Below are 19,661 nucleotides of genomic sequence, written 5' to 3'. Positions count from 1 at the left end.
GTCTGTCCACTCTTCCATAAAGCCTAGATTTCTGATGTGCTGCACTGTTCCCATCTCAGCCAAGGAACTCTGTATTTCTGTCAATGGTCATTGGGTTCTTGGGCACCTCCCAGACCAAGGTCTTTCTTGCCCGGTGCTCAGTTTGGTCAGACAGCCAGCTCTAGGAAGAATCTGGGTGGTTCCATATTATTTCCATTTCCTAATGATGGAGCTCACTGTACTCTTGGGAACTTTCAACACTCTAGAAATTGTTTTATACCCTTCCCCAGATCTCTGGCCTCCTCACAATTCCCTCTCAGATTTCTACGGACAGTTCCTTGAACTTCATGCTTGAGCTTCTGTTGTGTGTTTTTCTAAATCATGTCCTATCAATTGGATTGGCCACAGGTGGACTCCAATCAAATTGTAGAGACATCTCAAGGATGATCAAAGTAATTTGGTTGCACCTGAGCTCAATTTGGAGTGTCATAGCAAAGGGGTTGAACACTTATTGTGCGACTCAAGACATTTCAGCTTTTCACTTTTAATTAATTTGTAATTTTAAAAAATCCGCTTTGAAATTATGGAGTATTCCACCTCCATCGCTCTATCTACCGTTCCATCCTGATCTGTTCAGTGTTCTCGCCATTCCATGAGCCTTGACTATGTAAATTCATCAGTCCTTATTTATGTTGAAGGCTCCAATCACGGACTATACAGTCCTCATTGAGGCCAGGCCTTAAATAAAAGAACTGCATTGATGGAAAAGTGAAGAAAGAGAGAATCGTCTCAGAGTTTTTTGAGATGGGGGAAAAAAATCTGCTTTTTGAAAAGGCGAAGATCATAAGTGTTTGGAAAGACATGATAGGGTAAAGAGTTCCAGAGTTTGGCAGTGGAGGGGAAGAAACAAACGTAATAACTGCCCATCCTTGAGATGCCAGTGGCCACACAGTAATCATGAGATGTAGTGGCTTGTCGAGTATTCCGTGGTCTTGCTAATGGCGGAGGTACACAAGCAGCAAATTCATGGGAGCATAAACCGAAGTAATATCTGTAGAAAAGAGAAAGAGAACCAACTTTGAGACGTAATTTGAGTGGGTCGAGTGTTGAGGTCAGATTGGGAGAGTTGATAAGTTGGAGCACCGCTTTGGATTCAATTCTGTCCATCAAGTATGTGGAGCAAGAACCTCACCAGATGTGACAGCAGTACTCTATACAAGGATGAACCAATCCTTTATATAGTTTAAGCAACTATTCAGAGGAGAAGAATCTTCGACATCTGTAAAGGACTACTAGTTTCTTCGAGGCAGACTTAGCTATTTGTGTAATGTGTGGATTCCAGGATAAATTTGATGTTAAATAAACCTACTAGGTATTACCCTATCACATGGTGTAATTGTGGCACTTTCAAATGAGATTGGAGAGTTGAGTGGAGCTTTAAAGAGAGAGATGGGAATAAATTGAGTTTTAGAAGCATTAAGCTTAACCTGATTACATTTGCCCACTGGGAAATCTTGTCCAAATCCAAATTTAAAGAATTAGCTGTGATGAAACGAGATGTAGATTGAGTGAGGGAAGATGGGGCAGATGGGAAAAACATGGTGGAATGTAATGTTGAGTCATCATCATATGAGTGCATTTGGTTATTTGTAGAAGAAAGAAGGTCATTGATAAAAAGAAGGAAGAGTGTTGGAGATATTACAGAACTCAGAGCGACACCGATGTTGATGTGGAAGGAGGGAGATGTTGAACAATTACGGAGATAGAGCAGCCAGTCAGCTCGATATGACTCGAGAAAGCTCGATATGAGAGAGCAGAATAAAGGAGGAAAGCTGAAAGAGGTTAGCTTGGATATCAGACCACGTCTCTGTCACACTCTGTCAAAGGCTTTTGAGATATCAAGGCCAACAACAAAGGATTCCCATAAAGTCTCTCAGAGAAGAGGCCCAGACATTCGTAAGGTAGGAAAGGATATCACCGGTAGATCTTGCTTTGTGAAAATCATATTGATGGTCAGATAGAAGACTGTGAAATTTAAGACGCTTGAGGAAATGGGAATTGAGAAGACATTCAAAGATTTTGGAAATAGTATAAGTCAGAGTAATAGGACGGTACTTGGAAGGGTTTGAACGATCACCCTTCTTTAAATTAGGCTGTACTAAGGCAAGTTCCATGAAAGAGGAAAAGTTTGGGTTTTTAAACAAAAACGAAACAAGCGAGCAAGCACGGGTGCAAGTTCTGAAGCACACTCCTTCAAGACACAAGGAAGATCACCATCTTGTCCATATGCCTTGCGTGTGCCCAGAGAGAGGAGTACTTTTTTGACTGCATGAAAAGAGATTACAGGGAGGGGCATAGGATTGGTAAATGGAAATAAACATAATGCCAGCTTAACAATACATAGTCAAACATAATCCATAAAATAAAAATACCGAAAAATGGTGACCGATCATATGTTCCTCTTTCATGACTGGCCCATGTGCACAATGCCCATGTTGTAGAGATCACTCTGTTCGTGATTGAGGCTTTGAACAGCTCGATCACCCTGTACAGCCGAGTCTTAACCCCCAGTAGATACCCCACGCACATGAAGCGAAAAGTGGGGTTTAGCAATTGGTTCATGTCCATCTGTCTATCTTATCAGTTTATGATCGAGGAACAACTTATTTAAATTAAATGCTATATTTTGAACATGAATCAGAACATGAATAGGAAGAAAAGTTTGCCACTTTACAGTATTTTACATTACTTTAGCTCTGAATTTGTCTCGAGTGCACATGCACACAAAGGAATGAGATAATATTTTTACTCTATCTGCCTGCCGAGCAGTCAAACATAATTGAAAATCATTCAAAACAGGAAACTTACTGTTTTTAAGGACGTTATAAAGGACACAAACAACGGGCATGAATAACTAATGTAATGTGTTAGATATGGTGATGTAATAGACATTGGGTAAAACCTGGAATATATTTATTTATACTCTTTTAAGCATCTTTAAATCTTTATTTACATTTAATTATATACCTGAACACTAGAACACAAATCACCTTCATAATACTTCCAAGAACCTCCAGTTTTGCATTACTTGGACAAGTTATATCGGGTGATGCATGTAATAGGAGCTGTCAAGCGCAACCTCTGGGATGTGGGCGAGGCATGTGAGAGGGTGCAGGGTCGGGGTGAAGAAGAGGCCGCTGATATGGCTATGTATGATGTCAACTGACACTGTGTTCCATGGTGATCAATAAAGCCTCCATCTCCTAAAGTGTGACTCATACAGTGTATAGGGTGGTGTATAAGACTGCCTCAGTAGTGCAAAACTTCTGGATTGTTTTGAAACGATCTTTAAAATAAATATTTTATTAAAATTGACCTATATACTTCAACACTGCGTGGGGTATCGTGTTCTATGAACTCTGTCATTATCATCTGTTCTTCCACGAGTCAAAAAATTTTATACAATAAAATAAAGTCACATCTGCATGGCCTAAGATTCACTCATGGAACTGACAGGCGCAAATGAGATGGGGCTGAAGAAGCAATACAAAACTTTTATTTCCCTGCGCTCGAGAAGTGAAAAGCACGGTTAGGTGATCGGTTGCATACGTGTGTGTCTGCACTTTTAAACTTCATTTTCTCGGCAAACGTTGGTCCGATTGACACGAAACTTTACCATAGGAGTGCCTGTAGAATATTTGAATGATAATTATGACATCATAGGTCACCTGGTACAGGTGCCATCTAGGAAAAAACGAAAAACGTTGCACCTCTCTATCTCTGAAACCGCTCCATGAAAAAAAATTGAAACGTGGCTCATTGTAAGGAACTCCGCATGGTGAATAAGTGTTATTAACGATGATGTCAATGGTGCCTTAATTATGACGTCATAATTGGACAGGGACAAAGCTTAGTCTGATCAGTATGAAATGTATTGAGCGTGATCGATGCAACAATTATATTAGTGAATATAAATTTATGATGTCATCGCTCACGTGGTCTGGCAGCCAGATTGGTTCAAAGTAAAAAAAGCCTACAAAAACAGAAGAGTTGCCACGCACAAAGTTGACTGCACAGGGTTAGTATTCTATGAATACCATTTGTTTTACTGGCAAAGAGTTTGAAGGACACACAAAAAAACGGTCTCCTCTTCTCCCCCCCCCCCCCCCCCACCCCTCGTTTTTTCTCCTTGTACAACCCCAACCCATCTCAGTGACATCCCCTCAGTTCTAGTTTGCCACGTCACTAAATTCGAAAGTAAATGTTACACAGGGGATTAGATTATAAGGAAAAAAGAATCACCGAAGATGGGGAGCAAGAAACTTCCTACATTGATTTGTATTAATAAAAATTTTAATATTTTCACCTGAACTCATCCGTGTTTACTTTTCTGCTCTAATATGGGGCATTGGAGTCATACAGGTTTAGACTGGGCAGAAAATATTTTTTAGAAAATTGCTTTGTGATGATGGTGAGATTGTCGAAGTGTGTTGAAACCACCACCTGCTACGCAACAAAGAAGAGGAATGCAACAAAGCATTTAAAAAGCGGAACACGAAACCAATTGTCAGATTCTTTCTTTCTCTTGTAAACTCAGGAATGCTTCTTGTGAATGACACAAAGCGTCACTGTACGATGGAACGCGGAGCAAAACATTCCAGTTTATTTTGTCATTCCGCTGCAGAGACGAACATCCCTCCTTCTGGTAGCAGAGGCAAAGACAATGGCCAAAGGGACGTGGCTCAAAATCCACGGTGCTATCAACAATCCAAAGTTCAAACGGGCACAAAATACCATATATGTTGCTTTCTCAATCAGGGCACAATCTATGGTTAAAAGCCTCGAGGCCGCACGTCATTCATGTGGTGTTGCAAGCCAAAGCATCAAGGGGCCTGCAGTGGAAGAGTGGCTGGAAGAGCAGAGTTTAGCACCGTGGCTCTTACGTACAAGTGCTGCATTCCCAACTGTGCAAGACAAATTGTCCAGACATTTCCAAACGTTCCGCTTTGGCAGGAAATTGCTTTCAGGCAATGGTTAAAATGCCACGTTTTCGTGTCACGTGGCCACACTTTTGGAACTGCAGAGGGACACACCAACTCACCGCCCCTATTATTTTTCCACGACTCCTCTAGGACGAAGTATAGGAAAGCTGCTCTCTCTCCCACACTTTCTTCTCCCCCCCTCCCCCCGAAACCCTCTCCTCTACTCCTCCTCCTCCTCCTCCTCCTCCTCCTCCCCCTTTTCCTGTTTGTTCATTCCTTTGCTTATTGTGTCCAACTGTTGCCCCGCTACCCCCCGCTGCCTGTTAATATCCTTCATCGCATCGCTCTTCCACGACCATCGACCTTGCAAGACATATACAGTAAATGAAACTGTTCTCAAACAAAGTTCTTCAAAAAAGGAATGTAATCAAAAGGAAATCAAGTTTCAAATGTAAATGTTCCAGAATGTTCGGAATGGACACCCGCTAGAGGAGATAGTCATGTTCACTAACATGCAAATGTGAGGCATAGAACATCAACTTATACTGTATAAGACTTCCTTCTTTCTTTCTTCCCCCCCCCCTTTTTTATTAATTTTTTTTTTAATTTCCCCTTTCCCTTACCCCTTCCCCCCCCCCCCCCCTTTTTAATAACTAAACTCGAGGGTGTAATTATTAGAGCGTCTTCACTGGAGTTGAGAGGACGGTCGTTGGATTCCAGGCCGAGTCACACCAAAGACAAAAATGTGCATACGTGCTGCTGCCTTGCTTGATGCTCAGCATTTAAAAGGATAGAGGTCAAAGGACACAAACAAACATAAGATGGCAACCACTTCCCTGGCTTTGATGGACCTCCTGGTGTCCTTCTGCGTTGAAATTCCTTTTAAAGAAAGAACATATATCATTATATCAAGTAGAATTCCAAGAAGCAGAGATAACTGTGCCATGAAAATGACATCATCCTCACATCAAACTCGAACCTCCTTTCGCCAACAAGACAAGGAGCTATCAATGGTCGTTTCATGTTCGATTAAAAGATCTTCTCTCCAAGCAGATCATCTCAAACGTTGTTGCAAAATGGATTTCAAACATAACCGCAGCGTTTCAAGACCTGAATAGAAAGCACGAGTTCCGCACGGACGCGGAACCAGGCACGGAAAGCACGGGTCAGCACGGATGCTGAACGAGGCACGGAAAGCACGGGTCAGCACGGATGCTCGGACCGATCGATAAAAACAAATCGCAATCCCACGTCTGCACAGTGCGCACACTCTTCGTTTTTCTCTCCACTCGTGGTGGCACAAGCTCTGTGTACGGAAAACGCGTGCGGATGACAGAGGCACATCCACGTACATCGCGTCAAATTATTATTGGCTCGGAGGCACGACCCCCCCCCCCCCCTTCACTTCCAATCCAACCCGGACAACCACCATATTTACCCACCTTAGTTATGTTGATCCACCAGGCTTGCAGGGTGCTGCTGGTTCCGATACTTGAACTCCAATGAGACTCGCACGTAAACACACACGTACAGGAGGCACGCACAGTGCACTCGAGAGCACAAAATGATACACAATAAGGTTAGCCCTTCAAACGTACTGATTTAGAGTTAAGGTAAACACGCAGCAGTGCAGAACTCACTCAACACTCACTCAACACTCACTCAACACACACACACACACGATCGCAATGACTCGCACTCATACAATCACAATCACACAGCACTCAGTCACAGTCACACAGCACTCAGACACAGGCACAGTCACACAGTCACAATCACACAGGCACGGTCACAGTCACACAGCACTCAGACACAGGCACACAGCCCTCAGACACAGGCACACAGCACTCAGACACAGGCACAGTCACTCAGCACTCAGAACTCAGCACACAGCCACACAGCCACACAGGCACTCAGACACAGTCACACAGGCACAGTTACACAGTCACACAGCACTCAGACACAGGCACACAGGACTCAGACACAGGCACAGTCACTCAGCACTCAGAACTCAGCACACAGCCACACAGCCACACAGCTACACAGGCACTCAGACACAGTCACACAGGCACAGTCACACAGGCACACAGCACTCAGACACAGGCACACAGCACTCAGACAGGCACACAGCACTCAGACACAGTCACTCAGCACTCACGAGCGCGCGCACTGCCAATGGGCGGATCAAGCATGGAAATGACGCGGTTAGAACGTAATGTATGGGAAAGAGACGCTTCACGGCACGTGACCACCCAGAGCCAATGAGCACGCCCGTTCATGGCCCATAGTAGATTCTACTCCGTTGGAACCATTCCACGGGGAATCATATATTTGACGTACGCACGGGGACCGAAAGCGAAGTTCAGGAAATTGTAAAAAGAAGATTTTAATTTCAGAAAATAATTTAAATCAGTTCCAATCATACACTCATAATCATATAATGATGCTTTACCCCCATTACACCCAACCATTACTCAATCATGATCTGTTCTACCCCAAATGAAACCCCATTCCCAAGCACCCCGTTCCAAGCACCAAATTAAACCCCGTTCTACCCCATTCCCAAGCACGCCCCTTTTCCAGGTTATTGTAATTTCCCCCCTCTGCCCTCTCCCTCACCTCTTTTCATTTCTCCGTTGCTTTGCTACTTTTCTATAGCAAAGCAACGGAGAAAGCGCCCTCTGGCGGCTGGCGGCGCCGGGGATGCCGGGATGCCATCTGGGATGTCTCCGTCGGCATCCGGGATGGGTGCAGGGCAGGGGGGTGGCGTGACGGCGGGGTTGGGCGGTGCCGGAGGTCCGCCCGCCGGGGGGGCGGCCCCGACGCGGGGACAGAGCCGCTGGCGGGGGGTGGTCCAAGTCGAGGTGGGCCGGCTTGAGGCGGCCCACGGAGACACGGTCAGGAGTACCGCCGATGTCCAGGGTGAAATGCTTCGCCCCGGTCTCCAGCACGCGGAATGGCCCGTCGTACGGGGGCTGCAGTGGTGTCCGGTGGGCGTCGTGGCGGACGAACACGTACTCCGCCGTGCGAAGCTCCGGGGCGACGTGCGTTGGCGGGCAACCGTGGTGCGCCGTCGGCACCGGGGCGAACCTCCGTGCGGTCTCCTGCAGGGCAGAGCGCTGCTGTGCCGCGGACCATGGTGCCGTGGAGTCGGGGAGGAACTCGCCCGGCACCCGCAGCGGTTGTCCGAAGACCATCTCCACCGTGGATGCGCGCAGGTCGTCCTTGGGCGCCGTCCTGAGGCCCAGCAGGACCCAGGGGAGCCTGTCGACCCAGCCGCCGTCGCGGAGGCTGGCCCGGAGCGCGGCCTTCATGGCGCGATGGAAGCGCTCGCACAGGCCGTTGGCCTGGGGATGGTAGGCCGTGGTGCGGTGCAGCTGGACGCCGAGCCCCCGCGCTACCGCCCCCCAGAGCTCTGAGGTGAACTGGGGGCCGCGGTCGGACGAGATGTCCGAGGGGGCGCCGAACCGGGCAACCCAAGTGGCGATGAACGCCTGCGCGACGTCCGCCGCCATCGTTGCTGCCAAAGGCACGGCCTCCGGCCACCGGTTGGTGTGGTCCACCATGGTGAGGACGTGGGTGAAACCCCGCGAGGGGGGCAGAGGTCCCACCAAGTCCACGTGAACGTGGTCGAACCGACGTTCGGGCACAGGAAACGGGGCCAGCGGGGCCTGGGTGTGGCGGTGAACCTTCGCGCACTGGCACGCGAGGCACGTCCTGGCCCAATCGCGGACGGCCTTCCGGAGGCCATGCCAGACGAACTTGTCGGCGACCAGCTTCTGGGAGGCCTTCGTGCCCGGGTGGGACAGGCTGTGGATGGCGTAAAAAACCCGGCACTGCCAGCCAGCGGGCACGATGGGCGAGGCCGGCCGAGGCAGACGTCGCACAAAAGGGCCGTGCCGGCGCCGTCGAACGGTACCTCGGTGACCCGGAGGCCCATGACGGCGGTCCGAAAAGCCTGGACGGCGGGGTCGGCGGACTGGTCCGCCGCCATCCGGGCATAGTCGATCCCAAGGTGGACCGCGTGGGCGACGGACCGGGAAAGGCAATCCGCCACTGGGTTGTCCTTCCCCGCGACGTGCCGGATGTCCGTCGTGTACTCGGACACGGCCGAGAGGTGACGCTGCTGCCGGGCCGACCACGGCTCGGCGACCTTGGCCATCGCGAAGACCAGGGGCTTGTGGTCGACGAAGGCTGTGAACGGGCGGCCCTAGAGCAGATGGCGGAAGTGCCGGACCGCCAGGTGGAGCCCGAGCAGCTCGCGGTCGAAGGTACTGTACCGCCGTTCATGCGGGCGGAGCTGCCGGCTAAAAAACGCCAGTGGCTGCCAAGCTCCCTTCACCCATTGCTCGTGCACAGCGCCCACCGCGTAGTCTGACGCGTCGGTGGTGAGGGCGATCGGTGCATCGGGCGCCGGGTGCGCGAGCAAGGTGGCGTTAGCCAAGGCGAGCTTCGCGCCCGCGAACGCCGCGTCCATCTGCTCGGTCCAGGCAACGTCGCCTTTGCCCGGCTTCCCACGGAGGGCCTTGTGCAGGGGGCGCAGGAGCTGGGCGATGTGGGGCAGGAAATGGTGATAAAAGTTCACCATGCCCAGGAACTCCTGGAGCCCCTTGATCGTGCGGGGGCGCGGAAAACCCCTGACCGCCTCCACCTTGGCCAGTAAGGGGATGGCCCCGTGCCTGGTGACGCGGTGCCCCAAAAAGTCGATTTCGGTGACGCCGAACCGGCACTTGGCGGGGTTGATGATCAGGCCATGCCAGCCCAGGCGTTCGAAGAGCGTGCGGAGATGGCGGAGGTGCTCCTCACGGGACGCGCTTGCGACGAGGATGTCGTCCAGGTAGACGTACACGAAGTCCAAGTCGCGCAAGACGCTGTCCATCAGCCGCTGGAACGCCTGGGCCGCATTCTTCAACCCGAAGGGCAGCCGCAGAAACTCGAAGAGGCCGAATGGTGTGATGACGGCCGTCTTCGGTATGTCCTCCTGCCTGATGGGGACCTGGTGGTATCCGCGGATGAAGTCCACCTTGGAGAAGAGGGACATTTTCGCCAACCGGGTGGAAAAGTCCTGGATGTGAGGGACCGGGTAGCGGGCGGGGATGGTAGCATCGTTGAGGCGGTGGTAGTCTCCGCACGGCCGCCACCCGCCGCCGGGCTTGGGCACAATGTGCAGCGGTGATGCCCATGCGCTGTTGGAGCGCCGGACGATGCCCAGCCACTCCAGCGTGGCGAACCCCTCCTGCGCCACGGCGAGCTTCGCCGGGTCGAGGCGGCGCGCTCGGGCGTAGACCGGTGGCCCGACGGTGGGGATGTGATGCTCCACCCCGTGCTTGACGGCCACCGCCGAGAAGGTGGGCCGCGTGAGGGCCGGGAAACTGGCGAGGAGGCGGGTGAACTCGTCCGCTGCCGGAAGCGTGCAGACCAACCTTGCCGGGACCGAACCGCTCAGCAAGCCGCTTGGCGAGCCGCTCGGTGAGCCGCCCAGGGAGCTGCTCAACGAACTGCTCAGCGCGCAAGCGAGCAAGCTGAAGGTTTCGGCTTGACCAAGGCGTCTGTGCCTCACATCCACCAGCAGCCCATGCGCACAGAGGAAGTCCGCTCCGAGTAGGCCCATGGGGACACTAGCGGTAACGAACGTCCACTGAAAGCGCTGCCTCCCGAACCGCAGCGAGAGACAACGCTTCCCGAACGTGCGGATGGGCGTGCCGTTGGCGGCAAGCAAAGCGGGGCCCCAGCCCGCAGCTTGCCTGTCGGACGCGGAGGCGGGGAGGACGCTCACCTGCGCTCCCGTGTCGCACAGGAAGCGACGACCCGAGGAGGTGTCTGTTATTAACAGAAGGCTGCCAGTATGGCCGACACTCATGGCAGGAAGCGAGCGCCGGCCTGGCCGTTTCCCGACCTGCCAAAAGTACAAGGCGGGCGGCAGGACCTGGCCTTGTGGCCGAACCTGGTATGGAACTGGCACCAGGTCTGGCCCGGTGGTGGTTGATGCGCCGGTCGTGACGACGGTGGTGGGCGGGGCGTGGCGGCGGCCACGCGCGGATCCGCCAAACCTACGCCGTGTTCGGGAGGATCCGAACGCCATGCGACGTGGCGATCCGAACCACTCGCGCTGTGCGCGGCGCCGGGATCCACGACGGCCGTGCTATATGCCGGACGTGCATCGTGGGCCGCGAAAAACTTGTCCGCTTCCCTGGCCAGGGCGCGCGGTTCCGTAATGGTTGAACCAGCGAGCACGAGTCGCACCTGTACAGGTAGCTGGCGGAGGAAGAGAGCATGGAAGAGGAAATCCACATGGCTGTCGCCGAGCAGGGACAGCATGTAATCCATGCGGCGGACGGTCGTGTGTCGCCGAGTACGGGAAGGTCCAAAAGACGTTCAGCGCGGTCGGCCTCTGTGAGGCCAAACGTGTCGAGGAGAAGCCGCTTGAGCGCCGCGTACTTGCTCTCGTCCGGTGGGTGCCGGAGGAAGGACACGACTCGGGCGGCCGTGCCGGATCCAAGGGCAGCGACCACGTAAAAGTACCTCGTGTCGTCCGCCGTGACGCCCCGGAGCTGGAATTGGGCCTCGGCCTGTAGAAACCAGGTGTCGGCCTGCGCTTCCCAGAACTCCGGTAGCTTGATCGCGACAGCGTTGGTGGCCATAGCGCGTTCGGGGAACAGCAACGGCTGAACCAGTCGGAGGTCACCAGTGTAGTGTGGTGCTGGGCACACACGTTAAATAAAGGTAGGCCACAACGCTTTGGGTTAGGTCGAGCTCTTTATTGCTTGCTCACTCGTCAGCACTGCCGTGCTCCAGGCTGCGAGCCCGCGTGTATATCCGGAGGCCACGCCTCACCTGGGGCGTGGCCGAGACCCACTGGTGCGCAGAATTACGTCACTGCGCCAGCGAGCCATCGTGTCCACCACACCCTGCACTTTCCCCTTCCTCTGCTTCAACTCGCTTGCAGTTTATTTACCCCACGTGTCCTTCTCCCCCTCTCCTTGATCTCTCTCACCTCTTTCTCCTCTGATCCTGGTGTTTTCCCCTTTCCATTTTGTTTCATTCCATTCTGTTCCAGCTCTTCCACGAGTATAGGTTCACTGGTCAATCATTGTTAAAAGAGTCCATGTATTAAAGACTAGAAAATAACACCTGTCACTTTGCTGCTGGGAATACTAAGAAAGTGTGGAGAGCGAGAGAGAGCGAGAGAGAGCGAGAGAGAGCGAGAGAGAGCGAGAGAGAGCGCGAGAGAGAGCGAGAGAGAGAGAGAGAGAGAGAGCGAGAGAGCGAGAGAGAGAGAGAGAGAGAGAGAGAGAGAGAGAGAGAGAGAGAGAGAGAGAAGGGGAGAGAGAAGAGAGGAAGGAGGAGCAAGGAGGAGGTGGGAGCGGGTGAAAGAGAAAGGGAGAGGGAGGGGGTAAGAGAGGAGGGGGTGCGAGAGAGGGAAAACGAGGAAGGGAGAGAGAGAAAGAGAGGGGTGGGCGAGAGAGATGGGGGTGAGAGAGGAGGGGGAGAGGGAGAGTCAGTCAGAGTCAATCAGAGTCAATTAGCGAGGGAAAGCGAGGAAGGGGGGAGAGCTAGGAAGGGGAGGAGAGTGAGTAGGGTGGGGGAGCTAAGAAGAGAGTGGAGAGAGAGGGGAGGGCGTAAAAGGAGGGTTGGAGGAGCAAGGAGGAGGAGGAGCGTGTGAGGAAAAGGGGAAGAGAGAAGGGTGAGAGAGAGGCAGGGGTGGAGTGAGGAGGGTGGAGGGGATAGTAAGAAGGGAGAGGTGTGAGAGACAGGAGGGAGGCAAGGAAGGAGGGGAGTTAAGAAGGGGGAAAGGGAGGAAGAGGGAGAAAGCGAAGAAGGGAGGGGTACGGCGTTGTAAGAATCGCTAATGTCTTAAATACACTTAGTTATCTTACTATAATTCACCAAATGTCCGTCCGTCCGTTCGTTCGAAGGTACCGCAAAAAAGGCTCAACCGATCGCAACGATATTTTGGGTGGGTATTCCTGGGACCCCTGGGAGTAAAATAGGCTGTATTGTTTTTCCAATTTTTCCAATTTTCCAGTTTTTCCAAATACGATGGAATAATATTTACCGATATGAACAGCGATGTGGCTTTTGTTGAAATTCTACAAATACTGTTTGTTCTACGTACCAGGAGAGAGTACGAACTCTTCCTATATAAACCATGCGGCTCCGAAGTAACATGGCAGCGTGTGCAAAGCGACTGAGAAACAGGTGTAGTGGCCGCTTCCGTGTTACAGATTCGGCACGCACTCTTCACACATACACGTGCGACTGAGAAAGACGTGTAGCGGCCGCTTCCGTTTTTTCAGAATTCAATCTGTTTTTCAAAATTGGCACCATGTACTGTTTAGATTTTGATGATTTGTGTGTGATATGATTCAACGGATGTTTATATGAATCGTTTAAAATTTAAAAAAGCCTTCAATTTCTTATAATTTGCCTTTTCATTTGGGCCTCCCAATTGAAGCCCCACCCATAGGGCGGGTACCATTGCTCGAAAGTATTTACCGATATGAACAGTCAGAACAGTCAGAACAGAACAGATAAGAACAGACACTTAGTTATAAGAATCACTAATGTCTTCAATTTTTCAGATTTCACTCCAAATTTCGATAATTATTTCGTGTATGGGTTCCGATCCTTAAATCTGAATTCACATTTCCATTATATGCTTTAATTAGTCCATGGTATACACTTCGTTATAAAAATTGCTGATGTCTTAAAATTTTCATATTTCACTCCAAATTTCGATACTTATTTAGTGTTGATACGGCATTTATTCAAGAAAGGAGTGAACCCCTTGGGGAGGGGTAGATATTGTTACGGTTTTGAGAGTCTCCATATTGATCATTAAAGGTTAAAGGTTTGCCCCCATAGTTAGTCCACAAGCAACACGTAGGCCCCTTAGAACATTAGTTATGTCATAGTATGAGTGAGGATAAGGCCATTTCCACTAGTGATACCTGCGTTGTGTAAAGAAATAATAAGCTTAGGTCATTTTCATTTTGCGGCCACCCTCCAATCTCCATCATGGGCATAATCGATCCCGCGCTCCATTTGGCATCCCTCAATTTGTTACGCTTTGGGCTACCCGCGGCAGTTTGTTACGCTTTGACCGCCAGCAGTGTTTGCTGCCCTTGGTTTCGCTCGAAACCAGTCAAATGCCACGAGGTAAGCCTGGAAAGAGGGAGGAGCGCGAGGATGAGGTGTGGCGCATCAAGCAGCACGTCAGAAGGCGGTGATGGAAAGGGCAACAACCAACCAGGGCTCGGTGGGCATGGCTGAGAGGGCGTGGTAAGGGCGCATCTAGCAAGTGCTGGAAGGTTTGCTGAAAAGGCTATATAAGCGCACGCACAAAGCCCTTGAAAGGACTGTCGAGGACTCGCATGTTTGGGCTTGCGGTAAGAGGACTGGCACGATTCGCGCATGTATAAGGACTGCTGAGCAAGGGGCTTTGTGAAAGGACTCGCTGGGGAAGGTTGGCTTTGAGAGGACTCATTGGGAGAAGGCTTTGTGAAAGGACTGTCGAGGACTCGCATGTTTGGGCTTGCGCATGGTAAAGGATTCGTTGAAAGAGAACTTTCAGAGGGTACGCGCACTGTAAGAGGACTGGCCCGATTTGCGCTCTGTGAGAGGACTTCTGCGGGAGAGGCGCTTTGCCATTGAACTGTATTGGGAGCGCATATAGCGCCGGTTCTTCTATTACGTACGTGGCCGTGACCGCAAGTATAAACGCCAAGCCAGGTTCATCTATTATGTACGCGACCGTGGTCACAAGTAACCATCCAGCCAGCGTTACCTTTCGCCCCGCATTTAACCCCGTAATTGTCCGATCCACGTCAACAACCCGCGGGGAGCTTCTGCCGCCCTGACCATCTTCTTCGCAGTGCGAGTCGGGGACCGGAGCGAACTGCCTGGACGCCATCATCCCTGGACCATCAACCTGACCACCTGCAATCCCCGTGTGAGTGTCTGAGTGTGAAACGGGCCCGTGTCCTGGGATAAGTTAAGACATGTAATAAGCTGCACTGTGTGTTCCTCTTCTCCTTCCTGTACAAATTGTAAATAAACCAATCTGTTCTTCCTGTCCTTCCTAATTCGACCGTATCAGTTATTTCCTCCATTGGATAAGCGCGGCATGATCAGAACCGCTCGGATCGGGTTTAGTCCTTGTTAACGGCCTGGGTCACGGTTCGCTATCGCTCGGCGTTTCCACCTACAACCGTGATTCGGGCGGGGTTTATTTCCTTGCTTCCTGGGTGGCGTTAGTACGTAGGTAATAGGAATTCGGCCTACCACCCTATTTAACGCCGTCCGGAAGGAACGTCATAGCCCCAGATCCCGTCGGCTAGTAAAAGACAAGGGGACTAATCCCCCCTTGGTAAGGGGAAAGGCCGACCAGGAGATCCGCAACAATATTATTAGTATTAATTTTGTTTTATAATAACATTAATATTGTTAGGGTTTTGAGAACCCTGCACTTGTAAATTGTGGTAAATATACCCCTTTGTAAATAATTCTTTTTGTAAATACCTCCATTCATTGTAAAGGTCAAAGGTCGTCCCCTAGTTAGTCCACATTGCAACACGTAGCGAATCATAGGCCCTTTTCATAGTTATTTCGTTATTATGTGTTGTAGGTAAGGCTGTGTTTCCAATAGTTGACTCGACGTTACATCAATCAAATAAGATAGGCCCGATTCAGTCCATTTGCTCTCCCTCTCCCAATTGTGGTACGCGCCTCTGCCCGCCGCAGTCGCCTCAGCGCTCGCCCCAGACGCCATTGCCCATGTGCTCCATCTCGGAGAAGAAGGGGGGAGGAGCCGCCAGAGCATAGGCGTGGCACCTCATCGTCATCAAAGGTGGAGTCAGAAAGCCCTTAACCACCAATCAGCACCGCGGTGAGCCCACCGGTAGGCGTGTCAGCGGGGCCGGCGGCTTGATACGGCCAAGGCCAATAAAAGGGACTGCGAGGGACTGCTTAGGGAGATGAGTGAGGAGAGGCAGCACATGAGCTTCAGAGAGACGTGTAAGGAGGCTGGTGACCAAGGAGGAAGAACCAGCGCTGATGACCGGGTTTTCGCCGCTGAACCAAGGGCGAGGGCGTGCATGCGGGACACCGACGTCGTGCCGCGATCCCCGGACCTCCCTGCCGCCAGTTCCGTGGACCGTCTGCCCTTCTCATCCTTCCCGCCATTTCTGCCTGAAATTCCCATTTGTGTACGTGAGTTTGTGCTGTTTGTATTGTCCTGGGTATAAGTAAGACTGTTTAAGGGCTTGCGCTGTGTCTTCTTCTGTATATTGCTTTCGTTCCTTCTCTTTCTTTGGTTTTGTATAGTTAATTAATAAATACCTGTTCCGCCTTATTCTTTTGGTTTCATTCTCGTCCGATCGCTTTAGTGATTTCCCAATTGAGTACCTGTGGCGCGATTTCGGCAGAACCGCTTATAATCGGGTTTAGTCCATTGCTAACGGCTCGGATTCCGGATTGCTAAACCGCTCGGCAAACTCAATCTTGTCTGGGATTCGAGCGGGGCCATCCACCTGCTTTGTGGAGGGATTGGCGGAGGTGTCCGGGAATCCCTTGACCAATCACCTTGGCCAATCCCATCCCACAGAGGAGTGGGGTAGTTCCAGGAACGGAGACGGCCAGCTTAACAAGACAAGGGGACTAACCCCCCCCCCCCCCCTTGCTAACGGGAGTGCCGTGCTCCGGTTCCGTAACAATTGGTGTCGGGGAGTGGGATTTGAGACCAGAACCAAATTATTAAGAGCATCGAAAAAAAAAAATTTGGTCGAAATTACGAGCGGCCGAAATTTTATTTAATAGTCCAAATTAAAGTCGTGCCATGGATAGTCAAGGCGATCGGATGCCGGTAGGGGAGTTAGAAGAGGAATTTGGAGGCAACCCGGGACCCCAGGGAGGGGTTGGGAGAGAGAGAGGAGGAGAGCGACGAGGATGTGGTAGAGGGGGTGTCAGGCGCACGAGATGGCGGCGCTTCGCACGAGGTTGGAGGTGCACAAAATGGGGCCTCGCACGTGGCTGCGGCAGCCGCGCCCTCGGCGCCGATGGACTGGGGCCTATTCATGGAGCAAATAAGGGCCTTTATGGTCGAGTTGGGTGAAGGAATGGAAAGCAGAATGAGTGAGAAATTGGGAGGCCAAATTGGGAAGTTAGACAGCAAATTAGAGCAGTTAGACAATAAATTTGAGGAGTTAGACAATAAATTTGAGGGGTTAGACAACAGGTTTGAAGGGCTAGAAGGTAAATTGGGGGGCCAACTGGAGGACATGGGTAACCAAATCGGGGAAATGAAGGATGGGTTAACGGGATTGGAAAATAGAATGGCCACCCAGGAGAACCAAATGGAAGGGGTGAAGAATGGGTTAACGGGGTTAGAAAACAATATGGAAGGAAAATTAAGGGAAATAGGGGAGCAATCCACCCGGGAGATCAAACAAATGGGGGAGCAGATAGAGGAGGTAAAAATCGGGCTAGAAACCAAATTGGACACTCACAAGGGGGATTTGGAGCAGATGAGGGCGGCATCTACCAAAGAGATGGGAGAAATGGGGGAGGATATAAGGCGTGGGGTGAGCAAAGAGGTCGCGGGGGTATGCGAGGAGGTAAAGTGGGGTGAGGAGCGCATGGAGAAAGAGGTGAGGAACAGCGCGGCTAGGTTACAGGGGGGAATAGAAGACCTGACACGTGGAGTAGAGCAGCTGACAGTGGGACAAAAGGAGTTAGGGGAGCAGGTGGAAAAGAACACGGCGGTAATAGGGGGGTTGAAAGCGACGCAGAAAGAAATAAAGAAGGAATTAATAGCGACGAAGAAGGAATGTCAGACGGTACATGAGAGACTGACGAAGAGGTTAGAAGAGGTGGTAGAGGCAATGGAGACAAAAGAACGGGAAGTCAGAACGCACATAGAAACGACCAAGGTGGCCTTAGAGGGAGAAATTGAAGGGGCGCACCGGGAAATAAAGGAGGTGAGACAAAAATTAGAGGAAGTGGAAGAGGGGGTAAGTGAAATTAAGAAGAGACGGAGGGAGACTAAGAAGGAGATAAAGGAGGAGGTGATGGAATTGGTGCAAGGTCTGTGCTCACAGCGTGATGATGTGCTTACTGACCAAATAAATAGTTTGCAGGTGGCGGAGGAGGAGCGAAGGAGAGGGAACGCTGAGGTGAGTGGCGATATGCTCGAGAAGGTATATGGTGTGAGGGGAGATTCAGTGAGCTTGGGTGTTGGTCTAGACCCGGGCGTCCGTGAAAGGCCGCTGGTGAGGTGTGCGACTGGTGCAGAGTGTGTGGAAAGAGGAGGTGTGCGAGGATGTCTGACTATGGGGAGTGCGGAAGGTATTTGTGAGCCAGGGTGTGCGGCGGTGATCGGGTGTGTGCAAGAATGCACCCCCATGAGTGGTACGGAGTATGTACCGGGAGAGAGTGCGCAAGAGGGGGCGTGAGAAAGGTGTGGAATGGAGGTGTGTGTGGGGACAAAGTGTGCGCCAAGGAGTGATTGTGCTGTCGAGAGTGAGAGTGAACGCACGACAGAGTGTGTTGGTGAGAGTGACACAGAGAGTGAGTTGGTGGTGTCGCGGGTGCGGGAGGGCACATTGAAGCACGTGATTGGGTGTGCAAAAGAGTGCACACCCATGGTTGTCACAGAGGATGTGACCGAGGAGTGGGTGCGAGGAGGTGTGTTGATGGAGTGTGCGAACGATGAGTGTGTGCCAAGGTGTCCAGTGGTCAGGTGTGTAACGAAGTATGTGAGCGTTATGAGTAGACCTGAGTTTGTGCGAGGGGAGAATGCATGAGCGAGTGCTGTGACAAAGTGTGTGGGATATACGAGTGGCGTTGGAGCGCCGGGTTTGGAGAGTGTGAAAGGGGTCGTGTATGCGAGTAAGGCATCGACGTTAAACGGAGCAGCGGTTAGACCGACGTTTAGCCGACGCGAGCCCTCGGGATTGGGGTACTGCCGGGCTTTGGGTACTGCGGGAACCGGCGGGGGTCGTAATCACAGCGGTTTTAAAAGAACCACCGTGCGCGATCCACGCCGGGCCTCGCCCTGCACGGTCGCATCCGCGCTCTGCTAAGCGGAGCGGGCGGCCCGGTGCGTGGGAAGGTAGGAAGGGTCGGGACGGCACCCCCTTGTGGTTGCGGCATTCCGGGCGGGCGGGATTGGGACATCGGGCGGGAGACCGAAAGGCTCCGCGCCGAGGTGGACCTTGGAATCTCGGCCCGGGTAAACCTCCTCCCCTGAACCGAGTGCCGGACGGACCCAACCGCAGTAGACAAACCGCCCGCATTCATTGCTCGGCTTTGCGAAGCCGAGCTTTGAAAAGGTAATGACGCACCGAGGCTCAAATTAATGGACATGTGGTAGGAGTAGGAAATTGATGATTGGCAAATTGGATTGGTAAATTTGATTGGCAAAGATGATTGGCAGTAAAGATTGGCAAATTTTGATTGGCAAGAATTGGATGGGCGAAATTGATAGTGGGAGATGCCCGAGGTGTAGGGATGGCAAAGCCACCATCCCTCACATCCACCCGGGCACATGAGCTATAGACTTATGGGGTTTGGCAGTGCAAGCTCGCCGAGGGCAGGTTAGGATAAATATATAGAGATCTAGAGATGACCATAGGTAACTGCAGAATTAAGTAGTGACATTGTACAAGTAGTGGGGATGTAGAATAGATTAGTGGATGATAA

General features: G+C 51.5%; 1 protein-coding gene across 1 annotated transcript in view; it reads right to left on the bottom strand.

The window, feature by feature from the left end:
• LOC137429871 (spermatogenesis-associated serine-rich protein 2) overlaps positions 1 to 7,175 on the bottom strand; it is an 86,099-nt gene extending 78,924 nt beyond the window's left edge. The window contains exon 1 of the mRNA XM_078779934.1: positions 6,404 to 7,175. The gene's annotated coding sequence lies outside the window, so the exon portion shown is untranslated. The remainder of the gene's footprint in view (positions 1 to 6,403) is intronic.
• Between the last annotated feature and the right edge of the window lie 12,486 nt (positions 7,176 to 19,661).

Source organism: Myxine glutinosa, chromosome 6, assembly GCF_964187855.1.
Source record: "Myxine glutinosa chromosome 6, kmMyxGlut1.1, whole genome shotgun sequence".
Taxonomy (NCBI): domain Eukaryota; kingdom Metazoa; phylum Chordata; class Myxini; order Myxiniformes; family Myxinidae; genus Myxine; species Myxine glutinosa.
Note: the sequence above shows the minus strand (reverse complement) of the source record. Positions and strands in the feature narration are given on the sequence as shown.